Source organism: Uranotaenia lowii, chromosome 2, assembly GCF_029784155.1.
Source record: "Uranotaenia lowii strain MFRU-FL chromosome 2, ASM2978415v1, whole genome shotgun sequence".
NCBI lineage: Eukaryota > Metazoa > Arthropoda > Insecta > Diptera > Culicidae > Uranotaenia > Uranotaenia lowii.
In genome coordinates this window covers 147,731,917-147,750,992 of record NC_073692.1, presented here as the reverse complement: position 1 = coordinate 147,750,992, position 19,076 = coordinate 147,731,917, and the positions used below count along the sequence as shown (strand labels likewise).

The 19,076-nt window shown below is 37.3% G+C and overlaps 1 protein-coding gene across 2 annotated transcripts in view; it reads right to left on the bottom strand.

Moving 5' to 3' along the window:
- The window catches only part of LOC129749438 (cyclic nucleotide-gated cation channel subunit A), a 721,507-nt gene extending 702,543 nt beyond the window's left edge, over positions 1 to 18,964 (bottom strand). For both annotated transcript variants that reach the window (XM_055744412.1, XM_055744413.1), the window contains exon 1: positions 17,069 to 18,964. The gene's annotated coding sequence lies outside the window, so the exon portion shown is untranslated. The remainder of the gene's footprint in view (positions 1 to 17,068) is intronic.
- Between the last annotated feature and the right edge of the window lie 112 nt (positions 18,965 to 19,076).

The following is a 19,076-nucleotide window of genomic DNA, read 5'->3' as shown; positions in this document are numbered from 1 at the left end:
TGAGAACTAGAGTGTCTATTTCCCGGCCATTTCACTATGGGGTTTGAGGCGGCAAAAAGTCAAAAACTGAACTTTATCGGATCGCTTTTATTATTTTTACTAGTTTTTCAACTCATTATCTTGGATACTGAACGCACTATAGATATCAGACTATGAAAAATTGAAAAATTTATATGATGAAGAAAAAAATTTAAATCACATATATTTCTAGGAAAAACCATTTTTTCTTAAATTTAAAGTACACCATATGAAAGCTTATATTAAAAGCTATCATTAGAACGATTAAAAAAAATTACAAACTAAATTGATCAATGATAAAAATGAGTGAAAAATAATTTTGTTCAAAAATCAAAAACTTTGAAGCCTTGTCAAAAAAAGCCCCGCATTTCGCCATACTCTTTTCACTATCAAGATCTAGTTTTAGGTCCTTAAAAATACAATGAAAGAGATCCCAGGCACCCTAAAGCACCGTTTTTTTAGTTATAGTTAAATAAAGCTGAAAATATTATGCAAATGGGTAATTTTTACCCATTAATGAGCATAAATTCAACAAAGTTTATGATGGTTTGTCAAAAAAAGTTTCTCATGATCGATCAATCAATTCACACATTTTTCTCTTGAGTTTCATGAAATGTCTTGATGATATTTATCATTTAATGATTAATAAGTCCAACACCCGGAAGTTCGTGATCTTATCTACAAGTTTCAATCAGAATTTTCAAAATAGGTTCCGCCATTATTGAAAAATTTTAAAAGATATTGATGAAAAAAATTTCCATCTTTGAACGTACTTTTCCTATTTTGGTACTGTACTGGTACCTTTGATTGGACCTATAACTTAAATACCTATAAATAGTATGATTTTCCCGGAAGAAATAAACAAATTCAATAAAAATCTTTAATGAAATATTACCATAAAAAAGTATTAGAGCTATTCAACGATTGAAAACACTTTAATTTCTGTTATGAATATTTTAAACACTTTCACTCCCCGTCAGCTCAATCAGCAGAACAAAAGCTGAACTTTTTTGAATTTCCTTGATTGAAGTTTATTTGCGTAAAGCTGATAAAAAATGTAAGAAACGTTCAATATTGATTCTGAATTATGCTCAATGAAAAATTCGCACCTTTGTTGATTTCTTTTGGTTTCGAAAGAAAGTTTTGGTGATGTCAGGTTTAAAAATGGAACATTAAAGTCGAAAGTCTCCTACATTTGGACCCTTTACAAATTTTCCAGATTTTTCCACTGATTTTCATTTAGTTTAGGAAAAATAGTTAGTATGGTTTAGAGATGTACCGAATAGTGGTATTCGGCGAATGGCCGAATACCGAACATTGACCTTTTCAACTATTCGGCCTAACGAATATTCGGCCGAATATTTGGTCGAATATTCTATTGAGTTTCTAATAAAAAAAAACTTAAGCAATTATTCCAATGTTTTCTATTCCTTCCATTATCACACCCTCATGTTTTTTAGTCGATAATTTTCAACCAGATGATAATATCGGATGATGTATTACACGATATTGTTTTAATTAGGGATCTTTCAGATTTTTAAAATGTCACCATCAGATGACTCGTCGCTTCTAGGGCGTTTATCACCAAAGAGATTGCGTTCCTGTGAAATCTGGGATAAAACGTGTCGAAACAGATGCCAAGCTTATTGAAATTGCTTCTCTGATATTGAATTAGATGAAGGTCGAATTTGAGCAAGATATCTTCAAAATAGTTGTTGAATAAATAGATGATCTTTAACTTTAAGCATACTATACTTTTAACCCCACGTATTTACACGGTCAGGCATTCAGGACGATTTTTGAAAAAAAATAAAAATGAGCAAAATTTATGTATATTTTGAAATTTTAAAAATCGTTATTGAACACAAAATTAAAAATTTTTTAGAGAGGAATTTGAGTTTTTTATTTGATTTAGCAAATAATCTGAATAAATACGAGCGAAACTCGGGAAGTTTTAAACAAAATCAGGACATCCCGGACAGATTTGACTTATCTGGATTCTTTACTGGATTTATGGGTAAGCCGGAATATATCCAGAAAATCTAGAACAAACTATAATCAAAGTATAGAACGATAACGTTCAGCATTCTCCTGTACGATCTTCAGTGAAAGATACGCGGATACACCTTAGATGTTTTTCTGAAACCAGATGTTTTTCCTTATTTATAGGAATTTAATCCATTAAGGGCATTCTTCCTCATAAATTACTGCTGAAACCATAAGTTTTCAATGATTGTGTAGCTTTTACAACATTTTCTTTGGATATTTTCTAAATTATCCAAAAAAATTTGAAACATTTACAAGTCTGTAGTAGATATTCGGCCTTTTTTGGCCTATTCGGCCGAATACTTAGCTCAACTATTCGGTGAGCCGAATATTCGGCCTAACGGTTTTTCAGCGGTAGTCGGCGCCGAATATTCGGCCGACCGAATATTCGGTACATCTCTAGTATGGTTCAAAGTCTTCATGGTGAAAGTTACTCCCCTTTAAACTTTAGCTTGGACAGTTAAAAAAACGTGATTTTTCCTTATTCATTCTTATTTCTCTAAACGCGCCCTACTAATTGAGAGGTCCGGTTTACCACTGATGAGTAAATTTTTGAAAACATTGAAAATTTTATCAGAAAGACTTTTTATGGCAAAAAAACGGTACGGTAGGATTCATGAAGAATAAGAGTTCATTGTGTGCATAGAAGTATCTTTATCCTATGCAAGCAAATGGATTATTAACAATTTGCGGCATTTTAGGACTAAAGTAGGCTCTAGGTCCAAGGTAGGAGCACTCACCCTATCTGACGGAATTGCGCCGGGGGTCTTCAGATCTTCCTAAAAATAGAAAACTTGATTTATTTTTACGACTAAAAAACTTTTTCAGAATCCAAACTTTTTTATTTTTCGAGTTAGATTCGGATAGATGTTTTTATAAATAAAATTAAACCAAATTTCAAAATTACATAACTCTGTAATTTTTCAACGGAGATCGTAATTGGTGTCCCGGAATACCATCTGCATCACCGAAAATTCTGAAAAAAAATACCATTGTATAGTCCAACTTAAATATGATGCAACTTTCATCTGATGACACCAAAGTAGGCCAACAATTCATTTAAGAGTTATGAAAAAATATTGACAATGAATCAGATAATTAAAAAAAATCTTCTATTGAATCAAAGTTTTGGTCTTGTCAATTTTAAAAATGGAGCATCACAGTCGAATGTGTCCTATTTTTGTACCCTTTACCAATTTTCCGGGTTTTCCATAAATTTTCCTTTTTTTTAGGAAAAAAATAGGTAATCTGGGACAAGTTCATCCCACTGATAGGTAGTATTTTCCCTTTAATTTTTGGCTTTGAAATAAAAATAATGAGATTTTTCTTGTTCACACTAATTGCTCAAAATGCGCCCAACTAATTGAGCTGTTTGATATTCCACTAATGAGGAGGTACATTTTTAAGAACGCTTTTTGTGGCAAAAGCGGTAATATAAATTTCAGAAAGATTAAGATTTCATTGTGTGCATAGGATTATCTTAATCTTATGAATGTGTTAATCACAATATAGGAACAAAATAGACTCTAGGTACAAAGAAGGGTAATTCACCCTACATTTTCTTTAGTTTCAAGCTTAAATACTTAAGGTGTCCTTTGAAAATTACTAGGAATCTCAAAGAAAGTTTAAGCTAGAAACATGATCAATTCTAAATTTTTCTACTGAGAATCTCTATACTACACACAAATAACGCAAGTATTCTTGAACCATAACGAGGCTGGGTCATTCGGCCAAAAGTCATGAGGCCGAAAGCCATTCGGCCGAAGGTCATTCAGCCGATGGACGTTAGGCCGAATGGGCTATCTGGCCGAACAGGCCACTAGGCCGAATGGGTTATTCGGCCGACGGTTATCCAGCCGAATGCTGTTAGGCCGTAAGGACGCAAGGCCGAAAGGATGTTCGGCCGAATAGTCATGAGGCCGAATAATCGTAAGGCCGAATAATCGTAAGGCCGAATGGTCACTAGGCCGAATGGTCATTTGGCCGAATGGCCATTAGGCCGAATGCTCATTAGGCCGAATGGTCGTAAGGCCGAAAGGTCGTAAGGCCGAAAGGTCGTAAGGCCAAAAGGTCGTAAGGCCGAAAGGTCGTAAAGCTTAGGTCGTAATGCTAGGCCTATAAGACATATTATCGCTTTCTTGCATGTTAGGCCGAATGGTCACAAGGCCGAATAGTTATTAGACTGAATGGTCGTGAAGCCGAATAGACGATAGGCCGTGGTCGCAAAGCCGAATGGTCGAATCCGGCCTTGCATCCATTCAGCCAGATGACCATTCGGCCTTACGACCATTCGGCCTAGTGACCATTCAGCCTAATGACCATTCGGCCTTACGACCATTCGGCCTCATGACCAGTCGGCCTAATGACCATTCGGCCTAATGGCCATTCGGCCTAATGTTCATTTGGCTTAATGACCATTCGGCCTAACATCCATTCGGCCAAATAATATTCGGCCAAATAACCTTCGGCCTACTGTCCCATTCGGCCTTTGTCCTATTCGGCCGAACATCCGTCGGCTTTTTTACCCCTTCGGCCTAGCGACCTTCGGCCTAACATCTTTCGGCCTATCGGCCTTCGGCCGAATGTCCGGCCCCCAACCATGACAGCTCGAACGAACCAAAATTTGAAATGAAACAACAAATATTTCGGAGGTACGAACCAATAGCCCTACGAATCTCACGAACTCTTGATTGCTCAACTTTCTTCTGAAATTTGAGAAAGATCAAGTGTTTCAAATCTTCTTCTAAAAAATCGAACTCTAATCTTTTGTAGCATTGTAGCATATTAGCAATCGTATGAAGTGAATGTTTTTTTTGTTTTTTTCATTAGACTAATACCAAACCGGGAAGACGCGGTGGCTTACCGTGCCTTAGAAGGCACGGCTTTTTGTGGATTGCCTTCTAAGGCACGGTAAGCCACCGCGTCTCCCCGGTTTGGTATTTTGAGTCCATGGATGCAAATGTAACCCTACTATGTAACCCTACACTATAAAGTAAAACTGGGGCCACTGGCTATAACTCCTGCAACTAAGGTAATGCCCGTGATAGGAAACCATACTCTACACGGCAATACTCGTTTTCGTTCTCCACCAACAAAGCTCTCCCCCTCTACTGTCACTCATTGGTCAACTGGTCGTTCGCCGCTACTCGAGGCCCACATTCGGCCTCTTGTCATAATTCGCGAAGTTGACGAAACGCCTCTCCTCGTGACTTGACTACTCGTACTAAATGCTGAAAATCCGTACACTTCGAGTATCGAACCGTAGATCCTTAGAAGTGCTTAAAATCCGTAGAAATCCGTAGATCTGGCAACGCTGCTTGAGACCCTCTTACACTCGGCTTCCCGTCCAAATTCGAGCGAGACAATAACTCGCGTCTAACCGTGTTCTGAAAGTTCTCTTTCACTCCGCCTCTTGTTCCAATTTATTTATTTTTTTATTTTTTTATTTATTTATTTAGAGACAAGACTATACCTCACCTCTTCTCGTGTCTTAAAGGTGGCTAACCTTTCATCCCTCTTCTCTTGTTCTCCGTATCGACTCTTCGAGACTCTCTCCGACCTTTTGTTCTAAAACATGAGGTCTAGGCTCTTCTTATTTTGCCCGTCGTTTATCGTTAATTTAAAAGCATTATTCGTTAATTAAAACGCAAACTGACCGACACCAGCGCGAACCCTTTTTGGTCGCCCGCATATCGGGTTCACCACTTCCCGATATATGTACGTGACGACCCCTGAGCACTCTACTCTACTCTACTCTACTTGCAACTGAGCACTGGTACCAAGGCACTCAGTACGCCCGTAAGCAGGCTGTCGCAACTTGACTGTACCACTAGTGACGTGGAATTCTCTTGGCCGTCCTACACCTGCAGATGACAAGTGTTAAGACACGTTTCCACTCTGGACCACGGGGAGATGGAATTACAGCCAGAGCATCGTATGTAGTATATGCAGTAGTTTGGTCCAAATATAGGGGTAAGTTCCGGAATCAGGGGGCTAAAATCGTTTCCTTGGGCTGCTATCCGTTCACCCTTGGGTTTGACATCTCCTTTTTCTATAAAACTTTCTATGAAAGCCTGTTTTTTCACGGATGTGGACTTTCGGAGACAATCAATTACGCACAAGTTAACTGGGCAAAAACGTACATATATTCAACTAAAAACGAATGAAAAGTACAGCGCGACGGTTCGGATCAGTAATAGACTTTATTGCTTCTAGGTAGGTATGGACGACACCAGACAGAACATAAAGGACGTGTGATATCTGCTGGCTGTTTATTGCAAGTCTAATTGTAAGTACTCTGCTGTGCCAGCAGAGTACTTGCTATTGTATGGCGCATGGGTCGGCTCGTGTGGCGCTGAATTTTCTTGTCTCTTGGAGACTGCGAGGTAGAACGTTTGATTGATTGAACTGATTTGTTCAATAGGGATTGCAATATAACCGGATTTTCAGACAAACAAATAACGATCCTCTACGGAAATGTTTAAAATTACATGTATTTTAGCGAAACTAAAAATGTAGACCATTAAAATGCATCTCCATAAAATTTAGAGCCAAATCGACTGAATTTTGCAGTTTTTGCTATAACAAATAATGTCACATGTCGAGACTATGTTACTTATCTTATTTATTGATACACATCTAAGTAAATAATACTTTATGTGAAATTGAAGATGGTTTTTTGACGATGCGAAGATTATTCTTATAGCTAAGTAAAGTAACATGGCTCTTTTAAACATTGATATTTTCAGTATCGTGATATTCGGTTCATACGATTTCTAAACTTGGTCAACCCATACATATACTAGAGGGTTGAGTTTTGGAATGAAAAAAAAATTCTTTTTCAGATTCTCGTTCTTCACAACAAATACAAAACAATGAAAACACAGAAACTTTTGGCTTTCCAGAAACGGGAAAGTTCCCTAAAATTTAAACAAGTTATTATAAGATGAGTGAATATTCATTACCCGCCGCTAACAAGGCTGTCAGAGGCAAATTGAAGCGATCACCGACCGTAGTATAATAAGAAGCTTGGGCTCCTCCAAGGGAAAGTAGCGCGAGTCTTCAATTTCAACAAACATCCATCATCGCCTACAACCACACAGCATCGTCAAGTGTTCGTACCAGCCATGATGGTTCACAACCATTCATCAACTGTTTTTCATTCAACAAAATTTTTCAGCGCCAACGAAAATAACTGACAGTTAAGACTTGCCGATGAGAATTTTGTAAACATTAGCAAGTATAACAAATGAAAAAAAAAAATTCGCTTTTCTTCAAGTATGGAGCATATAAGATCGAAATTTACAGAAATAATTGAGTTTACAAATTTTGTTAAAGTAAATTATTACATTTTGAAATTAAAAAGCAAGTAAATAGACATCATTCTTTCTCGGGGAAAAATCTCATCCTTCATCAACTGACAGCGAGCTAGGAAGCCATCCAAGCGAGTCTTCATGAGATTGTTTGTTCTGTTCTTGTGAGAAGTTTGTGCGTACACTATAGGCGTCTTATAAGCATGACAATGGAATTTTCCTTCCTTCAACAGCCATAATTTTGTTTGAGGAATAAACGAATTTTAATGCTGTGGTATTTATAATGTATAGAGGCATCCAAAAATTAAATTCCAATCGAAGCGATTTAAAAAGTTTGTGAAAGAAACATTTTTTAATTGACAGATATAAAAATATTACTCTTCAACAATTCTTGGAAATTGTATAATCCTTTCTTTTCCAGCAAATCGGCTTTTTGCATGGCTAGTTTTGAAGGATACAAAGTATGATTCTATTCTAGCTTTATTCAACAATTTTTTTTTCTCGGCAACAACCTCCATCAACTTTACTCATAACCATCAACAAGCTTAGCCATGAATCGGAACAACGACAACGAGGAATTCCCCAGCTGGTTGAACCAATTTCCCAGGAAATTGTATGCGTGTGTGTGTGTGTGTATGTCGGTAAGGAGAAAATAGATTCGAAAGATGGTTGTGTTGTTGTGGTTTCGGGAAAAACCTCCAGCCCACACGTGTGGGTCCCTGTTTGGGTGTTTGGTGCGCGTCTTGGCGTGCTAAAAATAAATTTACATACTACATAGGACCTACTTTGTAACCAACCAGAAGCACTCCTGGTCCTGCCCTTTCGATTTTGTAATAAAACACATTTGCACGCCATTTTTCCAATTTCGTACGCGTTTCGGGAAATTGTTTTATGCTCTCCCGAGCGGGGTGGATAACGATTGCATGTTTTCTACTATCTTTTTTCATCGGAGATTATCACTTTAAAGCCTGTTGAAAGATAAGATGAAATAAATGGAGAAACTCTAGCATTTGGCTCTACGACTATCATCCAAGTTGAAAAAATTCTGGTGATTTTTGAATAAAAATTTTGTTTTTCGATACATTATTCAAAACTCAATGATACGCTTCCAAAATTTTTATTACTACATTCAGTAATCAAAACAACAACAAAAATTACGGGAGGTGCAAAAATTTATCATTTTTAAATCTCTAATGTACCGTCATGCAAAACTTTTCAACTTCAATAGCCTCTAAAAATTCAATGTTCACAGATAATCATACCGCTTGTATATTAAAAATTTAAAGGTTGATGGGACATCAAATTGGCGTAGTCAGAAAAATTATTGGTTTCACCAGTAATTTTTAAAACTACAAAAACATGCGAATTCACAGTGTATTCTGGGGCTCTTGTCTTTTTTCGGCACTTAATTCTAACTTTTTCCAATTTCTTGCCAATGTACTGTTGTGAACAATTGAACTTTTTGGCATCATCCCGTTTTCTCAGTAAATCCTTGTTGTTGAAAGCACGAGAAAAAGAACTAAGTCCTTTTGCGTTAATAATGCCGGTCTGCCATCCCCTTGCTTGCTAGTAGTTGTTGGGGTTTTTAGGATAAGGAGTGTATCGAAAATAAGTTATAAACACATTTTTTTTTCATTGTATTGATTTTATTGAGCTTGCTTTGAGCTTGAGCTTGCTATCAACTACGGTCCACCTGCGGCCCCATGGCCAATGGCATAATGGTTGCACTCCGTGATTGGTTCGAGATAATCAACATTGCACAATGAACCAAATGAAAGGTGCTGGGAACAAGCTACACAATCTCACTGTACAATTTTGAGGATCTCCTACTTTTAAATGAACCAATAACGACGCAGGCCAAGTCCATGTAGTCGATAGGAGGAAAGGAGGTGCAGCACATGTGGAGATATGTTTAGCGGAGACCGGCTGTACGCCATCCCTCTACAGATATCCACGCTGAATTTTTGGGGGTAAGGGTTTTGTGGCATGGGATATTACCTTGGTAGGTAAAGTAACCACTTTGAACCTATGCTCCTAAACTTCCTACGTTTCCTAATGAAACTCCTATTTGCTCCTAAAGAGGCCTTCTAATGAATTCACATGACTAATGAACGATGAAACAATATGAGGTTTAAATTTTTACATTTTTACCCTCAGGGTTCTAAACTGTTTCTCTGTAATAGCGTGTAGCAATCATAAAATATGTAATAGCAAAAACAGAAAAAATAACATAATAAATAATAAAGATATTCTATTTCTTTTACCACAATGCAAATTATTTTCCGTAAAGTTACTCTGGGTTCACCTATCTAAGCTACGGCCTCAACTGTTTTATAATCCGACCACCGACCGGGTCTGCATTTTAAAATTCATTTACGGAGTTCTTAAAGGAGGGCGATGCCACGAAAATGATTAAGTCGTATGTATTACTTGGATTGTCAACTACTGATTCTGGTCGATAACCTCAAGTTTTTCAATATTTGAAAATATTTGTATAAAATGCTGATGGCATTCAATTAGATCTGGTCGAACTCCTACCAAATAGATGGATTAATGATTAACTGAAGCAAAAAGAAAAAAAAAATGCAGGATAGGAAAATAAAAACTGAAAAGAAAAATTAAACAATCACAACACCACCTTTTCATTGTATTGATTTTATTGATGATTCAAACAAAGAAACAGTTCAGAAGTGTTTTAAAAAGCTTATTCTGTAAGAAATACGAATAAAAAAGTAATTATAGGTAATATTCTCAGACTTTCGACTTGACGCGTTTCATTAGGTTTTGAACAGCTGATTGATCAAACTTCTTGGCCGCGTAGTGGGCTGACGCCAAATCCGGCCAGAACAATAATGGTGGAGTCGTATGTTTCTTATATAGTGGCAGCAACCTTTTCTGCAAACACTCCTTTTGGTAGATATCGGCATTGCCTGCCACACAAGAACTTTCTGGTCAAATTTTTCCACCTCAATCGACTTCTCGTGGTCACTCACATCCTCCCCAATAGCTGCAGTATAGAAATGTGGTCCCGGAAGAGTACTGGAATCCTCTTTTACATAAGTTTCATCGTCCATGAGAATGCACGAATCTTGCTTCTCCAAAATCCGATGATACAGCTTCCGGGATCTGGATTTGGCTCGTGATTTTTGTTCAGCCGTTTGATTGGACACTTTCTGCTTCTTGTATGTCTTCAGGTTGTTCCGCTTCTTGATCCGCTGTACCATTCCGATCGATGTCCCAGCTTTTTTCGTTAAATCCCGTATGGACATCGATCGATTCCGGTTGATGAGGTTGATAACCTCACTATCCAGATTTGGGTCAGATGGCCCTTGTTTTCTGCCTATGCCTGGCAAATCATCGAACGTGTAGTGTTTCCCAAACTTGTGGATGATGGATTTCACGCTTGCCGGATGAATGCCGAAACGTTTCGCCACTTCATTCATCGAGATGCCTTGTGCAACACACGAATTTTAACTTCTTTTTTAATTCGCGACATTTTGGGAGAAACGAATTTTTCAAACGTAAACAAAGCGCTGGTTCACTCTTGGCAGATCAAGATGCTACATACAGGTGAGCACAGATGTGCGCGTTCACGCATTAGTAAGTATAGAAGGCCCAAATATGTTTATAGTTAATTTTCAATACACTCCTTATGTGTAAACAGTGGAAGCCGTTAGATTTTCTCTTTTAAAAATATTGTATTGTCCACTTTTTCCCGAGATTTTGGTGCAGTTCTTAAAACAATGTGCTCGCGAAATGCTTCTTGTTTCGACGGCATTTTGAGCAAAACTGAGCCAACATAAACAAAACAAAAAATACTGGCAAAGAAAAGAAAAGCTAACACATAGCTCATGTTTCTCAAATCCGAAATTGCTGAGATTTGGGCATATAAATCTATCTTAAACTTTTACCTTTACTTTTTTTTTTATTTGAATCTTTTAAGCTTTAAAAACTGGTTATGGAAGAAAAACACTTAAATTACTTACATGAAAATTCTGTAGAACGGGACTTTGGCTGCCTTACCTCTATCAACTTTTACGATAATCTTTTAAGTCGGTTTACATCCACTTACATTTTAACTAAGATCAATTTATCAAAAAAATGTTTTATGTTATTGCCAAGAATTCTCTTCGCGCACAATAATTGTTATTGTTTTCAATGCAAAATTCAAAATACTTGCGAAAAATCATTAAACATTACCAATCTGATATGTTTTTCTAAAATAAAGTTAAAAATTCAATATATATGTTGACTTAAAAATTATAATTTTGAAAACGTCAAAAATAAAAAAATAAATCTGTGAAATCTGAGAATGTTTCAAAAATTCTGTGTTCTGTGACATATTACATGTGATAACAATTTGCTCAAAATTCTGTGAAACTACGCCAACCTTGCCAGAACTGAAATCAAAAAACTCCTTAAACGCCTATCTAAATTTTGGTAAACAGGATACTTTACTTATTAAATTTGCCTTTTATTATTCATAAAACATTTCCTGTTAATTCAATGGAATAGCATAAAAAGTGTAAAACATAGTTTCATTTCTTGATTAAATAAATTTCAAACTTTTATTTATGACAATTTTTATAGATTCCAACCTCTTAATTCCCACAATTTAATGAAAGTCGAAAAACTTTTGATGTTTCATCATGAAAAAATTCCGATATTCAATTTTTTAGATTGAGTAAAAAATCAACAAAACAGAACCAAAAATAAAAGTTTCTTTGGTTTATAAGCTTTTTTCTTTTATATTCCAAATTTATATGACCAAATCTGTGACGCCTTTTAACACAGATTCTAACTGAAAGATTTTTTTTGACGATTTCAAACACCTATTTTTAGGCCCAAAATACATGCTTTTTATAACAACCCAAAATAAATTTACAAAACCTTATCAATACACAGATCGTATACGAAATTTGTCACAATTAAAAAAATCTGTATGTGATTGTGACTTAGGGGAGATGGGGGCATAATGGCCAACTTAAGGAAAACGCTTATTTAACCATAGAGAACAGCTATAATATGTGAATTAAATCATAGTTTCGTGTTCAGACACTCAAATAGTCTATTGCGATTGCCTAATTTGATAAAACTTGAAAAAATAGATAAAAACGTTTTTAACGTTGCATTGCATGCATTTTAAAAAAAATTTGCCGAAAGCTGAAAACCAGTCACTGTAGGGGCATAATGAGCACCCCCCTGGGGCAGTATAAGCATCATTAATCAGGGCACGATCCAGTAAGCGCGTCCTCTCAGAAATCGACAGAGCATGCAAAAAATTGAGAGTTGAGTCGCCGAACTTAGAATAAAGAATAATTTCGGCGACACTCCGGGAACGCAAATATTCTCATTCGGTTTGTCCTGCCGAGATACCTAGAGGCAACGAATACGAATGCGTACATGCGAAATCAGTTTGAATCGTACACTCGTACGGTGTGCTCGTATTTCATCCCCGTCTTTTTTATATGCGTCTTTTTTATATGCGTGCTTTCAATCGTAGCAGTCGACTTCTCAGGCAGGCCAACACTCGTCTCGAAGGGAAACATACAAACACGATTCAGATTGTGTTCGTGTGTTTCTCTGGAGGGCGTGTCTTAGATTATTTCGTGGCACTCACCCAAGGCACGCGTATGGTGTGTTCCTCTCTGCCGATTAGATGATGCAAAATCGTTAGAGAGATCGATACGATCCCTCTGTCGATTTGAGTTACCTCTCTGTCGATTCATGTTTACTGGGGATCAGCGTTTTCTGCCGGGGAATCTAGCAGCGAAATCAACTCGATGATGTCAACTGAATATCAAAGCTACAGCTTGACTTTCATATGTCGATTTGGCCTATTGGTAGGGTATCTGAGAAGTAATCAGTAGACTCGGTTTCGATTCCTTGTCGAGGTGATTTTTTTTCATTTATCATTCTCAATCGATGCATTTTGCACTAAACGGTGATATTCATCAAACGAAGCTATAAAAAAATAATCTATGTCTGTTGGTAGAATTCAAACAATTAACACATGCTCATACATTATGTTTCTGATGTTTTGTTTGACGGATGATGCTACTAGCCGTATAATGTAACAATAAAAAAAATCAATTATGAATGGTATGTAAAAAAATCCTCTCGAACAGGAATCGAACTCGAGTCTACCGATTACCCCTCCGGCACCTTACCAATAGGCCAAATCGACAGATGATTCGAGTCAAGCTGTAACTCTATTATTCAGTTGACTTCATCGAGTTGAATTCGCTGCTAGATTATACGACAGAAAACGCTCATCTTGCCCTGGTTAAAAGTGCTCTGTTCGCCCCCGGAAAACAAATTTAAGTAAAAACGCATTTTAAAAATTGATTGAAGTAAAAAGTCAAAAAAATGTTTTATAGTGAAAATTGAGAAACAATGTGTAAATCATGTTGCAGTGCGTACATTTTAGATCAAGATGATTTAAAGGTCATGAATGCTTATTTGGTGGTGCTCAAAAATTATAATATTTTCGTCACATGAGAACCTAGCTGGTTATTTTTTGATATTTCTGTAAAGATTATTATTATTATAATTTATTAGAGACCTTTCAACCACCCGGGTCATTTGGGTCTGTTCTGTAAAGATGTAAAGGATATTTCTTTTTTGGTGAAAAATTAATACTATTAGGATATATTGACAGTTCTACGCGAACACCACCTTAGCAGGAGGCCTCAGCCCTAACCTCAAACCATGGGAGAACAGAATCGATTTTTAAGGAGGGCACATGATAAACGTGATTTTCCGGTACTAATATCGACAAATTCGTCCTGTAGAAAAGCGATACACAGATGTTCGTGTTTTGATTTTTTTTGGGTGTTCAGGAGTGCCAAGTGCCTTGATATTTGGAAAATGATTATATATTTTCAATTGCATTGTTATTGAAAAACCTTTTCATGAGTACTGAGAATTTGCAAGTTTGCCGAATATTTCTATTCGAATGTGAATTTAAACGGTCCTTCATATGAACGAAACAGCAACTTACTGTATCGCACTCTTTTAACGATGTAGCGAATTATGTGGATATGTTTAAATAATCAGAGCATGTAGGCGATTATTTTCAAAGACAACATAGACGGGATTTTCATTATTTTACTTGTTTGTAACAGTGAATGATTTTGCATTCGTTTAGAAGCTAGAAACAACTCTTTAAAAATCTAGAAAGCAGTACATTAGATTATGTTTCAGATGTTTTTAATTCCCCTTAAAAATTCATTAGCACAAAATGGCTCATCTTCATCTATCTAGGGACGCCCCGTAATGATTTCAAACGTTTAGCTTAAAAAATTTAATCAATTCAGAAATATTACACGCTCCTTTTTGAAAACTCAAAATTAAGTAGTTTTGGTTCAAAACAGCACTTCGGTGGCAGCCCTCAACTTTGAGTTCGGCTGGCCAATCGCAAAACTAAGTTCTGATAGGCATACTCAATACTAAGTTTGGCAACCGAACTCGAATTTATCCTTTTTTTTCGAGAGTAGCTTATTTTCAGGGAATTAAAGGATGGTTAAAATTTGTTGTAACCGGATGTTGCTGTTCCGGTACATTGCATTGCAATTACAGAGTGGTGGAAAGTTTTGACACTCCCGGTCAAAGAAAACTTCCGGATGTTACTTCCTACGGGAAGTAAACAACATCCGGAAGTTTCCGGACATTCCAAGCCGCTCACCGTATGATGACAATGACGGACAGAATTTTACGCTGACACGGTGAACATGCATTCCATTATGAAGTTCCTTCATAGTCTTCCGGTAATTGTTCCGGAACAACAAAATTTTGCGACGTGTTCGTTGGTTGCTGTTCCGGTTCGAACTGAACTCGCTAAGTGTTTTCAGTCCAACAAGGAGAGTTCAATTTTTAGTTCATGAGACCGAACTCACCTTTGCTCCCTCGCCGAAGGAAAAAAAAAGAATCAATTTTGAGTTCGCAGTTCGAACTCCGTTTTGAACTATCGCAAGGAGGAAAAAGGGTACTAAACTTTAAGTTCATAGAATCGAACTGTGTTTTGAACCTCGTACTTAATTTTGAGTGAAAATAAAGGAGCGTGTACAAATAGTTTGAAACAAGCAAATACTTATTTAGTAACACACCTGGCATCACTGGTGAGGCCGCCAGCAAATCAAAATTTGAGGTTATGTCTGAGGCCAATTTTTCGACAATACTATCGTCCGTATATACCCTTATAGGTACCATCATGTCACCATCTACCGCCCAGACACCATTTACCGCTCAAAATCACCCTTTTGTTTGTGTTTAAAAAAACTGGGATGTTTTCTCCAAAAATAAGAACTGTGTTCTGTGTCGGTATCATTGTTCGACCATTTCACTGAAAAAACATCACTTAATTATGCTAACTATAGCCAGAAATAAAATGTTTAGTTTTTGGTTTCCGGTCAAATTGTTGAATTCGACGCCTGTTAGCAAACTAAGCATTATTGTACTCCTAGGACAAAAAGAGTTTTTATTTTCAAGATAGTATCTATTTGACCTAAAATCGACTTGAAACGATAGTTTAATTTTCGTAGAATGAATTTGCATCGATAAATTTCCGATTTTTTTAATACTTGTTGTTTTTTGAAGCGTTTAGTGATGGGCGGTAATTGGTGTTTAAAAAAAAATTTCATTGTTTTTAACGCATGTATTGTGTCAAGCGTGTTAGAAAATGATGTTTTATCGCTGAAAGTAACCGGTTCTTGAGGCTGTTTGCCTGGAATCATCATTTTGTAAGTCAACGCACTTTGTTAAAATTTGTACAAAATTTGCGGAAAAAATTTCACAAAATGTATTCTCTCAAGTTCCTAAATATAGTTTTGACAGCTCGTTACATGGAAAATACTAAAAAGAACAGTTTCCGTGTTGTTACATAGTTTTTCCTTAAGAAAACATTATTGATACCCAAAAAAGTCGAGTGGGCGGTAATAGGGCCAGTTGAACACTTCAAAATTTAGTTAATTATTTTGAAAAGCGTACATTTTTCGCATTCCACTAAATTTTCAATTGAAAGTAGAGCAGTTTTGAGATGTATTAAAAAAGAAAGCGAATAAAAATCTGCCGTCGTTTTTTTATTACACATGTTTGAAGTTGAAAAACCGCTTAACTGGGCGGTAGATGGTGACATGATGGTAGTACGAAACAAATCCTCATGAAAATTTGTTTATGAAAATACGTACTTTTGTAGAAAAAAAGAAGTGCTTATTATGCCCTGGGTGCTCGTTATGCCCTTATATCCCCTACAGGGACAAAAACTTGTTTGACAACCCTGTGAGTTTACAGATATTTTTACTTAACCTGGTTATAATTTGATTTTCAGAGTTCTTCAAAGTCGTTTCATTGTTCGGCATTGAACGTGTTCATTGTCATTCCAATGCTAAGTTGTAATTTATGAAAATGTGAATGTGGGCCTGAGCCCTTCCGACGCCTTTAAAATCACAAAGCTGAGCTCACTGCTCCTCTAGATGCTCTCGACGCGCCTCAGGAGGCGGTAGGGACCACTTTGAAACAACTTGTTTAAGTGAACTATTTACATCATCACTTATTTTTACTCTTCGTGTTTGCTTTGATTTTTAGAAGTAGGTACTGTGGGTGTGATTAAAGAACTTTTTCCATTCTGTGATAGGGTAATTATTGTGTAAACTTGAACTTACAAAAATGTCATTAAGGATATCTCAACTTACCTTAAACAGAGTACAAATCCAGTGAAACTGTCCATTAAAGTTCAAAACTCAACATCTCAACTACCAGCAGCTGTCACTATCTCTAACCATGAATTATCAACCACTTTGTAGAGCACTTTAGAGCTAACTCTTGGCTTCAACTTTTCGCTTTCACGAGCAGGCAGCGTGTTCAGCACACTTAACTAGTAGCTATAAGTACAACACACGTATAGCAAATTACCAATCTCCGGTTCTTCCGGTTCTTCCGGTTCTTCCGGTTCCTCAGACGAGAGGCTGAAGAAAAAAAAGAACTCAAACTGCTAGGTTTTAATTTCTCTTATTTTTCTTCCCCGAGACTCCCTTTAGACCCAGACGCTCGGCTGGAGGAAATCCTGCCACGCCGTGTTAATTCAATTTAACAAGCTCACTCCACACATACTTTTGACACCCATTACTTACTTAGTTATATAAGTGGAGGTGGGTTGGGGGGGTTCATTTAACATACAACAGACATCGGTTTCGGGAAAATTGTAAAGCACTTTCCCTTCTTGGAAACAATTTCGAGTTGAGTTGCACGTGGGAGGAATTTCGCAAAACACTTCTTCCCATGCAGAGTTGAGTTGAGGGCCACCCACTTTTCCCAGCACAAACAGCATCCGTTGAAAATACTTTGAAAGATCACAGGGAAGCTTGGGAAAAACAACAACTCCTGGTAGGAAAACTGCTGCACTCGTGATATCTTGGCCCGAGTTGGGGTAAAACCACGTGTCTTGTGGCACTGAGCAGAGATTGCACTTTGCGCACCAACTGAACTTTTGCACCCAAGCCAAACTGGAACTTCCAACACACACACTAACACCCACTTTCTATCGGAAAAGGAAAAGTTCTTCGGCAACAATTTTCCTTTTCATCGTCGTCGTCGTCGGGCAGCTTCCGGTGAAAACCCCGAAAAGAACCCTGTGGGTGCAACTTTTTCCCTCAACGAATGCCACTGGCTGCACAAATGAAGTCCCACAATTTATTTCTCCCTCCTTGAGGGAAATGGACTCTATTACCGATTTTTTGTTGCTGCTATTTTCGCCTCCTTCTTCCGAAACTAAGAAGGATCTTCTCGATTTCTTGAATGCTTGCTCAGCTTTCAGGTTCCGGGAACTGGTTCAAAAACTCGGAACGGGACCTTTTGTGCAAATTCCGCTGCACTCTTTCCTGAAGGTGAGCTCCAAGTTCATTATTTTGCATTAAACCGTTAGACTTCCTTTTGGATGACTCTTTCTTCTTGCCGAAACCGTAAGAGGATCAAACTTGCAAAAAAAAAAACGTCAAAAGGACACCTTAAAACTGTTCCATTGTTTTACAATAAATTTCACGTTTTGATTTCCTTTTCCAGATTTTTATTAGCTCACAGTTTTTGCTTCTGAACAATGGATACCTGTATCTTCTCCTTTCTTCGTTTGAAAAACTTTGGAAGCGGAATAGTTTCGCGTAGAATTTAATTAGCAAAGTTTTCGTTGAACGTTTTTCTTCGGCTGCTTCAAGGCTTCACTTTTTGCCTTGAATTGATCCGAAAGGTCAGCTTTTTATAAACTGTCGAATGTGGACACTGATTTTCCAATTGCAACAGTTTTCAGCTTCTTAATCCAATTTAAGTTGATTTGCTCCTCCAAGTTGTGAACTAATTATTCCCAGCTGCGCCATTAACTCCACTATACGCAGATACGCACCAGGGTTTCCTGTACACGGAACCCTATAAATGTCCCCCAAACCACTTAACAACCCCACAGCATCCGGTCGCAGTTAACACTTGCTAATAATAATAGTAACACCAGCAACAGCACCACTACTACTAGTAACTGGTACTAGTAACAGCAGTTGTAACTCCGAAGAAGAGGACAATCGAGAACCAGCACGCGTTCCCGATGTTTGTTTATCTTAGACTGGCGGTCGTTTCGTTGCCGTTTTGGTCCTGATCCTCGGTCCTGGCTGGCTGCTGCCAGATAAAAATTCGCCAAATCACTTCGCCCATATTACT